This window comes from Equus asinus, chromosome 26, assembly GCF_041296235.1.
Source record: "Equus asinus isolate D_3611 breed Donkey chromosome 26, EquAss-T2T_v2, whole genome shotgun sequence".
In the NCBI taxonomy this organism is placed as follows: Eukaryota; Metazoa; Chordata; class Mammalia; order Perissodactyla; family Equidae; genus Equus; species Equus asinus.
This window is the reverse complement of record NC_091815.1, coordinates 23,476,156-23,489,652: the sequence shown is the minus strand read 5'-3', so window position 1 is coordinate 23,489,652 and position 13,497 is coordinate 23,476,156. Positions and strand designations below refer to the sequence as shown.

Below are 13,497 nucleotides of genomic sequence, written 5' to 3'. Positions count from 1 at the left end.
GGGCCCCACACTCTCCTCCTCCTCCGGCACCCCTTGCAGCCTCCCCTGCTCATTCCTCGAGTGGCTCTGGACAGCTCTTCTCTTCTCCATCAGCACCCCTCCCTGGGGACCTCATCTGCCCTGGCTTCAAACACCATCTCCTTGCCGAGGACTCTGCACCTCCTTCTCCAGCCTTGACCTCTCTCTCAGCTCAGACCTGAAGAGCCAACTGTCTTGGAGGCAGCTCACGCAGTGCCTAAAACGTCATCTTACAGTGAACTGACCCACGGCCCTATTCCTGATCCTCCACACCACCTGCGCCTCCTCCTTGCAAACCTCCACTCTGGGGTCCTTGAGTCAACACCTTCACATTCGCCTGGAGTTCAGGCCAAAACCCTGGTGCCGTCCTCCACTCCTCTCTCTCACCCCCACATCCGGTCCGTTCACACCTACTGTCGGCTCCACCTTCAAAACATGATTAGGGTCCACCTACTTCTCCCCCGACCTCACTGCCTCCTGCCTGGACCCTGGACACGGCAGGAGCTCCCCCTCGACTTCCAGGCGCCCACCCCTGCTCCCACGCACAGCTGGAGGGCCTCTGCTACCGTGAGCCAGGTCACATCCCTCCCCTGCTCAGAGCCCTCCGTCTACACACTTAGGAAAGAGCCTTGGTGCCCACGAGGCCTCACGTGCAATTCCCTGCCCTCCTCCCCCCCTCGTCTTTTATTTCAGCCGCTGAGGTGGGCGTGGGGTGGCATCTCACTGTGGTTAGCATCTGCATTTGCAGGACGATGATTAAGGAAGGTGAGGTACGCCCTTGAAATAATAATAGTAACAGTAATAATGATAAATGGTTAGCATCTACACCGCATTTATTACGTGCTGGGCACTATGCGAGCTGCTTTATATATACAGCTGCACAAGATAGTTTTCCAAACCTCTTAGGCCAGACGTGTTTTGGAGTTCTGGACAATGTGGGTTTTAGAAAGGCAACAGAGAGCTTGCCCGCCCGCCCCCCCCAGGGTCTGGGGGAGCACCCGCCACATCGGTATCCTGCAGCAGTGATGATCCGTCAGTTTGGATCACTGTCCATCTGGGACTGTGGATCGGTATTAAAGCCCTGAACCCCCACGACCACTTTATGAGGTAGGCAGTATTACTACGACTAGTTGGCAGATGGGGAAACTGAGGCACAGGAAGGTTAAGTGCCTTGGCCACACTTGCACAAGTAGAAGGGTGAGAGCTGGCACGCCAGCACAGGCCATTTCTACAACTGTCCTCTATACCAGCTCTTAGGATAGCTGACAGGAAATTAATCAGTGCCAAATGAATGAATGAATGAATGAATGAGATTAAGCTGGGAAAGCCAGAGAACTCAGGCTCTCCAACTAGTTATCACTCATGGCAGGAAGGTCAAATACCACTGAGCTAATGGTGTGTTTAACCTAATTAATTTATTTTGAATACAAGATCTATCCAAATATAAGCAAGATTTCCCCCCAAAATCATCCTCAGAAATAACAGCTGTCTTTCCGAGTTTTCATATTATTTTACTTTGAACAAAGTGGCGTCTGGGAAAGACACATTAGCATCTAGGGACTTAAACTGCGTGTCACCATTCCGGAGGGTTGACCTCAATTCCAAGTGTCATAAGTCACTTAAACAGGCCTTTGAAACGTTAAAAAGCAAGACAGAGACAAACGATTGTCAACAACATCCACCTAATTTAAACCGAATGCTTGATGTAAACGTCTCACTATTTATAGAAAGACACTTAAACTAGAAATTTGGAAACTGAAAAAAAGGCAGTCAAACAGTTGTAAGGTAATCTTGAAAACCGTCACGAACCAAGTGCCACTGGGTGCGATAAATTTAATTTTCCGAAACTCTCATTTATTATTCCCATTGGAAGGATTCGTCTGATTGACTCAAAAACAAGAGCTTATGTAACCACTTTCACATGTTCACATTTATTCATTTACCCATTTTCAGTAACTGTCCTTAAAACAAAAAAATCAGTTTTTTTTTAATGTAACACAGTAAGTTAGTGGCTACACTTTAGAGGTCACCAATATACAACTAAAAGGGGAATTTTTAAAAAACTGTCTAATGACGTGACTATTTGGATGCAGTTTCCCATAACAACATAACAAACAGATTCAGGAAGGGCCGCATCACAGACACTTCAGACAGATGTGGAGACGACATAATCTGGAAGCGTGTGCAGATAACCCAGAAAGTGACTCTAAGGATGATGACGATGCCCATGACTTTTGGTACCATGATTCTAAATGAGTCACAAATAAATTAAAAAACATAAATAGGCGGCTGGTTATGTCATCTGTATCCCCAAAGATTTCAAGGGGGCCCCAAAACTTTTTTTAATCTTCTCTTTGGAAAGATGGGGAATCACCTTGTTTTGGGATAAAACCTGGTATTTTTTTTTAGTACAAGTATTTTTTTAAAAAACCGGAAGGAACACATCAGCTTGAAAAAGTGATTCTCTTGGCTGATTCTGGGCCCTTGGGTTTCTTTTTTTCAACAACAGGCATTACTTTGATAATCAGACATGCAAATGAGCAATACAGCTTCACAAGGTTAAGCTCATCCCAGGACACAGAGAGCAACAGTCCTCATCCCCGGCTGCACCCTGGAAACATCTGGTGAGCTTTAGAAAAACCATCCACGTGGGTCCTACGCTCACTTATTCTAATTGACCGGGGTGGGGTGGGGCCCAGGCCGGGGGTTCTTAAAGCTCTCAGGTGACTCGATTGTGCAGTCAAGATCAGAATCATCATTAAAGCAAAATTCTTCAAACATTTCTGCAGAACACGTTACTAAGTGTCTTTTAGGAAATAAAAAGGTTCCACTGTCAAAGCAGGTTTCTCTCAGAAACCTGCACGATCTCTCAGAGAAATCTTTTTTTTTTTTTTTTTGAGAAAGATTAGCCCTGAGCTAACATCTGCTGCCAATCCTCCTCTTTTTGCTGGGGAAGACTGGCCCTGAGCTAAGATCCGTGCCCATCTTCCTCTACTTTATACGTGGGATGCCTACCACAGCATGGCTTTTGCTAAGCGGTGCCATGTCCGCACCCGGGATCTGAACCGGCGATCTCCGGGCCACCGAGAAGCGGAACGTGCGAACTTAACTGCTGCGCCACCGGGCCGGGCCCTCTCAGAGAAATCTTAAGGGGAAGGCAATAGCAGCGATGGCAGAGCGAGGACAGACACCCCCAGGTCCCTGAGGCCCCTGTTGAGCTGCCATATCCCCAGCCCGGGAGGCAGCCCTGAGAACCCTGGGACTTGGAGTGTGGGAGCCCACACATTTCCTCACAGCTCAAGCCAGCGCAAATGGGGATTTCTGTGATTTGCACCCAAAAGTATCTAAACTACATGCTCTCCATTAAATTGTCCTATTTTTTGGTCGTAAGTTGTTTCACCAGGTAAAATTGTCTTATTTATTTGCTTTTCTGGTCTATCGCCTGTCTCCTCTTCCAGAACACCAGCTCCACGAGAGCAGGGTATTTGTGTGTCTTGTTCACAGCTGTTCCCTCGTACCTGAAACACTGCCTGCTAAAGAGGAGGACTCAGAGCCAGCCCTGATGGCCCAGTGGTTAAGTTTGGCATGCTCTGCTTTGGTGCCCGGGGTTCGGTTCCTGGGCACGGACCTACACCATTCATCTGTCAGTGGCCATGCTGTGCTGGCAGCTCACATACAAAAAGAGGAAGATTGGCAACAGATGTTAGCTCGGGGCAAATCTTCCTCAGCAAAAAAAAAAAAAAAAAAAAAAAGTAAGACGAACTCTGCAGATGCTGTTCCCTCCACCAGGAACACTCCTCCTGGTTCCATTACGATCGACTCCCCCATCAGGCCTCCTCTCAAACATCAGTCCTTACAACAGACATCTCCTGGCCTCCCGAACGTGCAGCCCCCTCGGACATGCTCTCCAGGCTCCTCCATCAGGGCACCTAGTGCAGGGCAATCACTTACCAGTAACCACTTACTTAGATTCTGTTTCCTCCACTGAACTCTGAGCGCCCGTTGGTGTGTCCAGAACTCTCAGGAGGCCTGGCACACAGTAGGTGTTTAATAAACACCACACTTGCCTACTGCGGCCGGGGTGTTTCCTGCTCACGGAACAACCTGTGCCCTCGACATCTCTGGCCCCTTGCAGTCGGGCAGGTGTATGCACCTAGGTCCAGGTGTGAGTGGAAGTGATCTGAGTCACCCTGGGCCGTGGCATCCACGTGCTGTCCTGCCGTGGTGACCCTGGATGCTGTGTGTTCCAGTCATGAGGCTTCAAGACAGGGGAGCCCCCGTCAGCCTGGGTCCGTGAGACACAGGTAAGGTCCCCACCCGACCAGCCTTGTGTCTGGAGTAGGAGACTGACACTAGTTTTGTCCCCACCTCTGGGACTTCAGGGTTAACTCGTCACCGCCGCAGAATCTTGCCTGTCACCGGCAGTCCTGTGAATGCATGACGGCAGCTGGGGGCAGAGATCACTGTGATCACAGACCCGGGGGTGAGGAGCAAGGCAGTGGCCTCTAGTTACCAATACTGAACCTCAGCGACAGGACGAGAGAGGGGGACGGAACAGCTACTCCCGGAGAGTCGCCACTTTCAATTCCCAACGTGGGAGATGAAAGGACCCAGAGCCCCCTGGCCCCTCCAGACGGGGCCTGCCTCGGAGGGTCCTCATCAAACACAGCTCCTTAGGGATCACAGCCAAGTCTCAGCCCCCGGGGACAGGAGGAGGCTGCTCAGAAGCCAGTGACACCCTAGAAAACCCTATTAGCTGGGGGGAGCTGCAGCAGCACGGCTGCATGAAGGGCTCGGCTAATTCGGGCTGACAGCCTTCCCTCGGAATCACCCACTAGGGCGCTGCCCTCCCGGCTCCATCCCAGAGAATAAATCACACTGTCAGGTCTAATCTGGGCCTCGGCTGATGGGCTGAGCAGAGCATCCATGCGTTCTGGCCACGGAGGTCAAGGGCAGCCCCCACACTGGAGGCCAGGGCTGAAGGGGATGGGACGGAAAGGGGACTGGAGGCCGACAGCTGTGAGCTTCCAACTCACACCAAGGCAATGCCTGTCCTCTCCCAGGAAAGATCAGCCCAGGTCTCAGCCGTTCAAGCCCTGTGTCCAGAGCGTGGTCCGGCTACATCCAGGCAACACACTAGCCCGGGGCTGGGCACAGGTACACACCCATATCTGGTGAATAAATAATCATAACAGCAGCAGCGAACGCTGATGATCTCACAGGCCGGTGACTAAGCCGCCTACGCTGCGACATGCAGCAAGGACTAACGGATGTAAGCCGTTGCCATCACCATCACCGCCACCACCGCCATCATCATCTCCTCCATGACGTGACCACTCTGCCAGGCACCATCCTAAGTACTTGAGATTCATAATCACCTTTTAATTCTCAAAACAACCTTGGGAGCAAACAGCGGCTCCCAGGGCTGGGCTCCCCACTCGGGGCTCGTCAGTGGCTAAGAGAGAACTAGAAGCCAGCTTGGCTAGACTCTGGAGCCTGTGCACTTGGCCACTGTGTCAACCAATCTTTGGTTTTCTCTCCTTCAAGCAGCTCGCCCTGAAACCCCGAGGCCGGGTTAGCGTCTCTGCGGAGTCCCCACAGCCCTGAGGCCTCCCCCTATGAGAACCCATCACTCTGGGCTGTTCACCTGCAGAGCTGTCCCCAAACTCTCTCTCCAGGAGGGTCTCCCGTCAGCCAGGGCCCAGCTCAGGACCAGGGAAGCGGACATGCCCACTCAAAGTGGCTGGATGGAAAGCCAAGTGCAAGTCCTTCACTTTCCAGAGGAAGGGAGCGGACACTGAGAAGGGAGAGCTGCGGCGAGGAGTCCACCAAGAAGGGGGTGGAGGAGAAGGGGAAACTGCTCCGTGGTGAACCTCCATTCCTCCTCCCAGGCCCAGAGCTGCTTCCAGAGCCCTCCCTGACCCCCAGGCTGGGCTGGACACCTCCTCTGGCTCCCACTGTCACCTGGACTTCCCCCATCCAGCCCTGACCATGCTGGGTGAGACTGTCTGAGGGCCTGGCTCCTTTGTGGGATGAGGAGCGGGCAGTCCCCCAGCTGTGAGACTGTCCCACCCACACCACTATGCCAGAGGAACGGGCACCGAGGACACACAGATTACATGTGTGTCGAACGGACCAGCAGAACCCCAAGAAAGGAAACAAGGCTGGAAGCCTCATTCTGGAAACAATAATTAAAAGCACAGGTACAATTTGTTTGGAAAGGGAAGGCCAGAAGTCTTCTCAGCCATCTGCAAGCCACAAAGAAGACACGTGGCTGGAGCCGCTCCCCAGGACTGGACCAGACCCAGTGAGAGGCAGCGACACTGGGCGGATGTGATTCACAAGGAGACTTCCGAATGATTGAAACTTCCCCACAGCAAAACATGCTGCCCTGTGCCTCCCTGTGGCAGGATTTAAACCGAGGGCACAGGGCTAGCAGCAGGGAACCCCGGACCTCTTGTGAGGGTAGCGGCCAAGAGTGAGGGTTCTGGAGAGAGGATGCAAATGTCCCCAGCCTGGCTCCTCTCCTTGGCAAGTGGCTTCAACACTCTGTGCCTCAGTTTCCAAGTCATTACCACTGGGAGATCACAGCAGTGACTGCCTGGGGCGGGGGTCAGGATGGAGTGAGATCATGCACACAGAGTGCTCACAGCAGGCCTGGCCCAGGGTCAGCACCCGTTCAAGTTAATTATTATTGTTTTTCTTCCCCTGTGGAGTCAGACGCTGTCAGCTGGCTAACCCGACTAACGCTCGTAACTCCCTTTTTCTCTGGCTTCCTCTTCAGAGGAGGCTGAAAAGCTAAATGAAATTTCCCACCCTCCTGGAGCTGGAGGAGGCCACGTGACACACTTCTGGCCAATGAGACATGAGTGGAATCTTCTGGGGGATGCTGGGAGTGTTTAAGTGGTCCAGAACTGAAACCCAGTGTTGCTGGAGCTGACCCTCCCCTCCTCGGTCTGCAGCAGCGACCCTGCATCCGTGAGGGAAGACCAGGCACACCCAGGAGGCTCCAGGCCAGGCGTCACTCAGCCTCCAACCCAACATCAGCGGCCCAGTACTTCCAGGTTTGCTGCTACGGGAGAGAAATCAGTTCTCGTTTGTTTAAGCTGCTGTGAGCTGGCTGTCGGCTCATGCAGCCGAAAGCAGTCCTGGCTAACGCACCCACCATCACACAACAGCTCAGGGCACATGTCGTCCATGGTCATCGGCCTCAGTCACTGTGCTCACCCTTCCTTTCCAGCTGCAGCTGTGTCCCATCTGCACAATTGTTTATTCATGTTTTCTTTAAGTCAACTCACTTTTAAACCCAGATATACACACGTACACATATCTGAAGAGAAATCTACATCACCATCAAAATAAAAATTGGTATCTCTTGCTACAAAGGTAACAATAAGTAAATACAATGAAAACAAACAAAATATACTCATCCACCTCCCACTAAAAATTGTCTGATGTGACGTAATTTGGGTTCAATGGACTAGCAAGAATTCCTCATTTTTGCCTTCAACTGGGGAAAAAATATCAGAAGATCTGGCAATACTTGGGCAGAGAGGGGACACGTTTCCCGTCAGCCACGGTTCCTGAAACCCTGTCCAGAAGTGAGAGAATTCTCTCGGATCTCCCACTGGCCGGTGGGAGAACTGGGTCGGGCACCTGCCTTGTCCCCTCGGTCGAGGGCCCCTCGGAGAGGCCTTCCCAGACCACCTTGTGGAGAAAGGCCCCCTGTTTCTCCCATCAGTCCCCCGCCCGCCTCACGCATCTGCAGCCCGTACCCCACAGCCTCTCCCACGTTCACGCGCTCGTCCGCCTGCTTCCATCCGCCCGTAGGACGTCAGTCCCCACAGGGAAAGGATTTCTCTGCGTTGTTCATCCATGAATCCCCGGCGCCTAACAGTAGGCGCTCAAACGTACATTTGTTGAGTGAAGGAAAGAAAGAAATGCAAGAACAAAATGAAGCCCTGTTTCCCCCTTTCCAGCTCTCTAAGCCGCGCTTGGTACCACTGCAGGGAAAATCTCCGTTCTCCTGTGGTTTGAGAGGCAAACTAGGAATTCACTCAGAATTTGAGACCTTTTACCCCACTAAAAAGGAATGTGCTAGATTAAAACGATTATCTATGAGGCCATACAGATATACGTTAACAACTGAACAAACTGAAATAAATGAGAGAGAAGGAACAGGTGATCCTTACAGAATTAATTATGTGGACAGTTAATAAATGTACAAGGAATGAGGGACATACAGAAACCACCATTAGGGAAAAACCACAGTCATCACTGTGGCAGGCAGGATTCACCCACCAAAACACACCAAAATCAGCGGGCAGAAGTTTAAGGGGAAACAAGCACGGTCTCAAAGAACCTCCACCGAGAGATCTATCCATCACAGAGGGAAACAGAGTCACTCTACAGCGGAGAAGCACCCAGCAGACAGCACCCTGACCAAGCGATCCAGGTTAACATCACCAGTGACAGACACACGGACATCCCGGACCCCCTGGTATGAGGCACTGAGGGGGGCCCCCTCACCTCTGTAGGGTTCTGCCAAACAAGGCACAGCCTCAATACAGTCAGGAGAAAACATTAGAAAACCCAAAGTGGGACATTCTACACAATAACAGAGCAGTCTCCTTCCAAAGTGTCACAGTCACAAAAGACAAGGAAGGACCGAGGAACCGTTACAGAGTCGGGGAGACTAAGGAGACAGGACCACTAAATGTGGTATCAGGTCCTGGACAGGATCGGGGAATAGAAAAGGACATCGGGGAAAAACTAGTGAAAGCCGACAAAAGTCTGTAAGCTCGTTCACAGTACTGGGGGAGTGCTAACATCCCGGTTTCACAGTCGTATGAGACGGTAACATTAGGCGATGCTTGGGGACAGGCAGATCTGTCTCTCTCTCGACTATTTCCGCAACTTTTTTATAAGTCTAAAATTCCTTCAACATAAAAAAGTTAATAAAGAATTGTGCTAAAAAGCTTACTTTGATGGAAATCTGGCCCCTAGGGACTGTGCCACCACCAAGCTCCAGGTAGCCGGGCAGAGCCTCAGGCCGGGAGGGAAGAAGGCGAAGAGACCCGATGGAGGTGACCGTCTAGATTCATTCAGCTCCCAGAGCTCGACGGGCTGGTTCCTGTAAGTGGCCAACATCGCCAGCTGCATCCAGCGTCCGGGAGCCAGAAGCTTCTGTTGTCCCACTCTCCACACTGTTAGGGTCTCTTGCTGCTTCGAGGGTCAGACGACGGCCCCCGTCCCAAGCACCCTGGTTACATGCTGCCCACAAAGGTCGGCGTCCTCCTTCAGGAGCCGGAACGCCACGCGCCCTGGGGCCCCTCTCAGTCTACGCCCCAGAAACGGAAGAGGACGTTCACCAGCAAAAACTCCAGAAAGTATGATTGTACCACATGCAAAATCTTTGCATTACAGGTGAGTATTTACCATATGTCACATTTTCATGGCGTGTAAATACCCACACTGTATTTCCAGCCTGTAGAGCAACAGCACATCCCCACGGGGGTGACGGGGCCATTCCGTATCCTGACAATGCACCCATTTGCCTAAATGCAAAGAACGGCACAGCGAAGAGTGACTGTTACTCTATGCAAATCTTAAAAAGTGAATCAAAAAAGTGTGATACACTGATGTATGCTCTGAATGGAAATCTCCAGGATACACACCTGCTGGGGACAGTGGGAAACAGGCTGCCTTAGGCTTCTTTCTTCTCTATCTAGCAAACAACCAGTGTGTGTACGCATAAGTGGGAATGTTCACACGTGCAAAGAGGTCTGGCGGGAGACCCCCGAGACCCCCAGCCGTCACTACCTCTGAGGGAGGACATCAGACTTGTGGGTACCGGGAGGGACAGTGAAGATTTCCCTTTTTTCCTTGATGCTCTTTCCATAATTTTTTTTTAAATAATAAAGAGGCTTATGTGCACTAGTTGTAAAATTTAAGCAAACAAACAAGCAGCCACTCTGTACTCACCCTTGTCCGTCCTGCACACTAGTGCTCCTCGAGGGTCCCAGGAGAGCCGACGTCAAAGATGGCGCATCTGTGGGGAGGGACAAACAAGGTCAGGCCTTGGCCAACTGGACCTTCCTGCTGCAGGATCCGTCTGTCACTCCCCAGGCCACTCCCTCAACAAATCCTGGCGAACACGTGCTCTGCGCCAGGCACCGAGGGGACACCGCGATCAACACAGTGGCTGTCCGCAGGGAGCAGACATCCCAGCAGGGGAGGGGATGGGACACAGTACACGGTAGTAAGGCAGAGTGGTGAGAGCCTGGATGGGAACTAAGCAGAGGGAGGCGTGACGGGGCTCCTGCTTCCGAGCGGTCAGAGGAGGCCAGAGGAGAGCACAGAGGCCTGAGTACAGGAGACCACAAGCCGCGCCACTCTCTGGGAAGGAGCCTTTCAGGCCATGGGAACAGCCAGTGCCAAGGACCTGAGGCAGGAGTACGCGTGCGGAGCATTTCAGCAGGAGGCGGTGCGCACTGTGTAGGTGGAGGGAGGGGCGAGTGGTGGGAGAGAAGGGTGGGGAGGTGACAGGGCCCATGGAAGGCCACGATGAGGACATTTCCTCTAGACACTTGTGAGCAAAGGAGTGGCAGAGAAATAGCACTTGTCCTGACTTGTAACTTGATATTATTAATTTAAGTCTTTGAATATTTAGTATGGTTGTTCACACTCGAATGGATAATTCATGGATGACTGAATGACTCCAGGCTGAGAAGAACTGTCGGTACTGCTCACCATCACATCTCAGTTTAGGCCAGCACTCACTAAGTCAGGGGGATGGGACCTGAGAGGACAACCTCGAACCTTCCTATACGGAACGGCCATTAAATAACGACTCCCACTGCCTACGTGCCGGGCTCTGTCCTAGCGGACACGCACTGACTCATTTCACTCTCCCGATGACCCTAAGAAATAGATGCTACTATTATGTCCATGTTACAGATGAGGAAACCGAGGCACAGAGTGGGGGAAGAACCCACTAGCTGAGGCTGCCCAGCTGGTCAAAAGGAGCTGGGCTGAACGCAGGCAGCCTGGCTCCAGAGCCGGCTCCTGACCACCGGGCCAGGCCACAGGGCCGTGGCGGTCAGAGAAGGCTGGCAATACCGACCCAGCCCACCCCTCAGCACTGCAACACCCAGATGCTACGCAAACACCAGGGCCGAGTTCAAACAGTAGCCACCTCCTCCTGGAAGCCTGCCCCAGGAAGGAACCCTATCAAGCAGCTAGATAACTTCCCAGAGTCCAGGAATCAGCAGAGCTCCAATCATCCTGCCCTAGAGGTCCCCGGAGAAGCTAGAGAAGGTTCCTACCCTTCCTCACGCCAGGGACCCCTGCGGGCAGCCTGCTGCAGTCAGGTGTGGACTCCTTCTCAGAACCACGTTTTTAAACGTACAGAATGCGATACACAAGACCACGAAGGAAACCAATTATATTCAGATATCAAGATATCCGTAAAACAAAACCTCACCTGAGGACAGTAATATTCGAGCTTCCTCATGAGCACTTTAAATGACAAGATCTTTAGTGGTGGGTCCAATAACTACAGTAACTTAGAAACAGACGAGTGTAAATGATATTTTGCCATCTCTGCAACAACAGTAACACGCTATGGAAATATTTTTTGACTTCTGGTGGCGACATGTCACAGGTATTGCTAATACAATTGTGGCTTGTGGCCCCCGTTCAGGAAAGGAAATGCTAAATTTCAGCTAGATGGTAGAGAAAATAAAGATGTAATTTATGCCCAGCCAACTTCATGATCCTCTGAATTCCATCCAGGGACCCTTCAAGGGTCCATGGGCCCGAGATTAAGAACCCCAAGCTAGACCTGAGACAGGAGAAAGGTGGGGCAGGTTCCCAGAGGAGGGAACAACCAGGGGCCTGGGGCAGATTCAGATCCTTGTGAACTCTGCCCGGGGAGGGGTCCTGAGAAGTGGCAATCCGGGGCCCCCTGCATCCATTTCCCCTTCTGGGGCAGCTGCCTGAACCTCACCTTTCCCCCTCAGCCCATGCAATTCCTGTGGGGATGACCCCACCCACAGGTTGGCAGGGAAGGGGGGAGCTGGTGACACATCCAGGCCTGCTCAATAAAGCCACCTCCCCTTTTCCCTGCCCCTGGCCTCAGAGATGGCTCAGGGTGGCCCTAGCACAGAAGCCAGGCTGATCAGGTCACATAAACACCAGCCTCCGGACATGTGCTGAGACTCCAGAGAAAGAGACGGTTTAGTTCCCCTGGGGCTATACATGTGGAGCTGCCTGAGAGCCTACTTGACAATAAAACCAACACAGAGGAATGCAGAGCCAGGTGGCGGAAGGAAACAGGGTCCTGGCAACCTCATGTGAGGTCCTGGATCCAGCCATACCTGAAGCCATTATGCATAGGCTGTCCCAGGCCGTGAGTTCAAACATTTCTTTTTAGCTTAAGAAGGCTGACCTGAATTTCTTTTCATCTGCACAACCAAATGACTCTCAAGTAACAGAGAAAGGCAGAGGCAAGGGCAGTGCTTGACAATTCCCATAGCTCGCTACCAAGCCACTTAGGAAAGCAAACAATTAGAAACGGTTGCTATACACAGAAGCAGCAAATACAGAAAAACACTCTTAAAAACTCAGAAATAGGGGCCAGCCTGGTGGCGCAGCGGTGAAGTTCGCACTTTCCGCTTCTCAGAGGCCCGGGGTTCGCCGGTTCAGATCCCGGGTGCGGACATGGCACTGCTCGGCAAAAGCCATGCTGTGGTAGGTGTCCCACATATAAAGTAGAGGAAGACGGGCATGGATGTTAGCTCAGGGCCAGTCTTTCCCAGCAAAAAGAGGAGGATTGGCAGTAGCTAGCTCAGGGCTAATCTTCCAAAAAAAAACCCACTCACAAATAGCCTCTAGGGTAGTTGCTATCCCTAAGCTGGTCTGTGAAGCCCTAACCATTTTGGTTTTCAAGATGCTTGGCAGGGCAGGAGGGAACCAGAAGCACCCAGAACTGCTTCCTTTATCACCAGACTTCCCATTAGGAAAATTCCTGGGATGATGAGGAACCCCTGCAATAAAGGTCTGTATAATTTTAACAGCTGCCTTTTAAACTGCAAGGGAAATGGCTTTTCTGCCACCCTCACTTCTCTTTCTTTCTCTAGAGTGATGGATGCACACGGCTCCTCAAAGGTACATGAGTGGTGACGTGCGGTGGTGCCACGTCTCTGAGCTGGGAATCTCCTTCCTGTTGACTGGAGGAAGCCGTGATGTCCCACAGTCTGGGGTCCTGATACACGGGAGAGGCCGGCACAGAGCGGAAGATGCCGAGGGGCTGCGGAAAGGGCAGCAAAGGTGGGTCTCAGGGCCAGGAATTCAGCCAGGACTCCCGACATAGCCCAGAGCCCCTCCTCACACCACCTGAGAAGGGAGGACGCCCTTGGAGGGGTGACCCCGGCTCACCCACCAGAGCAGCAAGAAACAGAAGCTGGGTGAGAGGGC

General features: G+C 52.1%; 1 protein-coding gene across 7 annotated transcripts in view; it reads right to left on the bottom strand.

Annotated features, from left to right (window-relative positions):
- SIPA1L3 (signal induced proliferation associated 1 like 3) overlaps positions 1 to 13,497 on the bottom strand; it is a 260,408-nt gene that overhangs the window by 122,581 nt on the left and 124,330 nt on the right. For 6 of the 7 annotated variants that reach the window (XM_044759866.2, XM_044759864.2, XM_070498190.1 and 3 more), the window contains one exon: positions 10,003 to 10,069. The exons of the other annotated variant lie outside the window; for it this stretch is intronic. The gene's annotated coding sequence lies outside the window, so the exon portion shown is untranslated. The remainder of the gene's footprint in view (positions 1 to 10,002; positions 10,070 to 13,497) is intronic. 7 annotated transcript variants of the gene reach the window in all.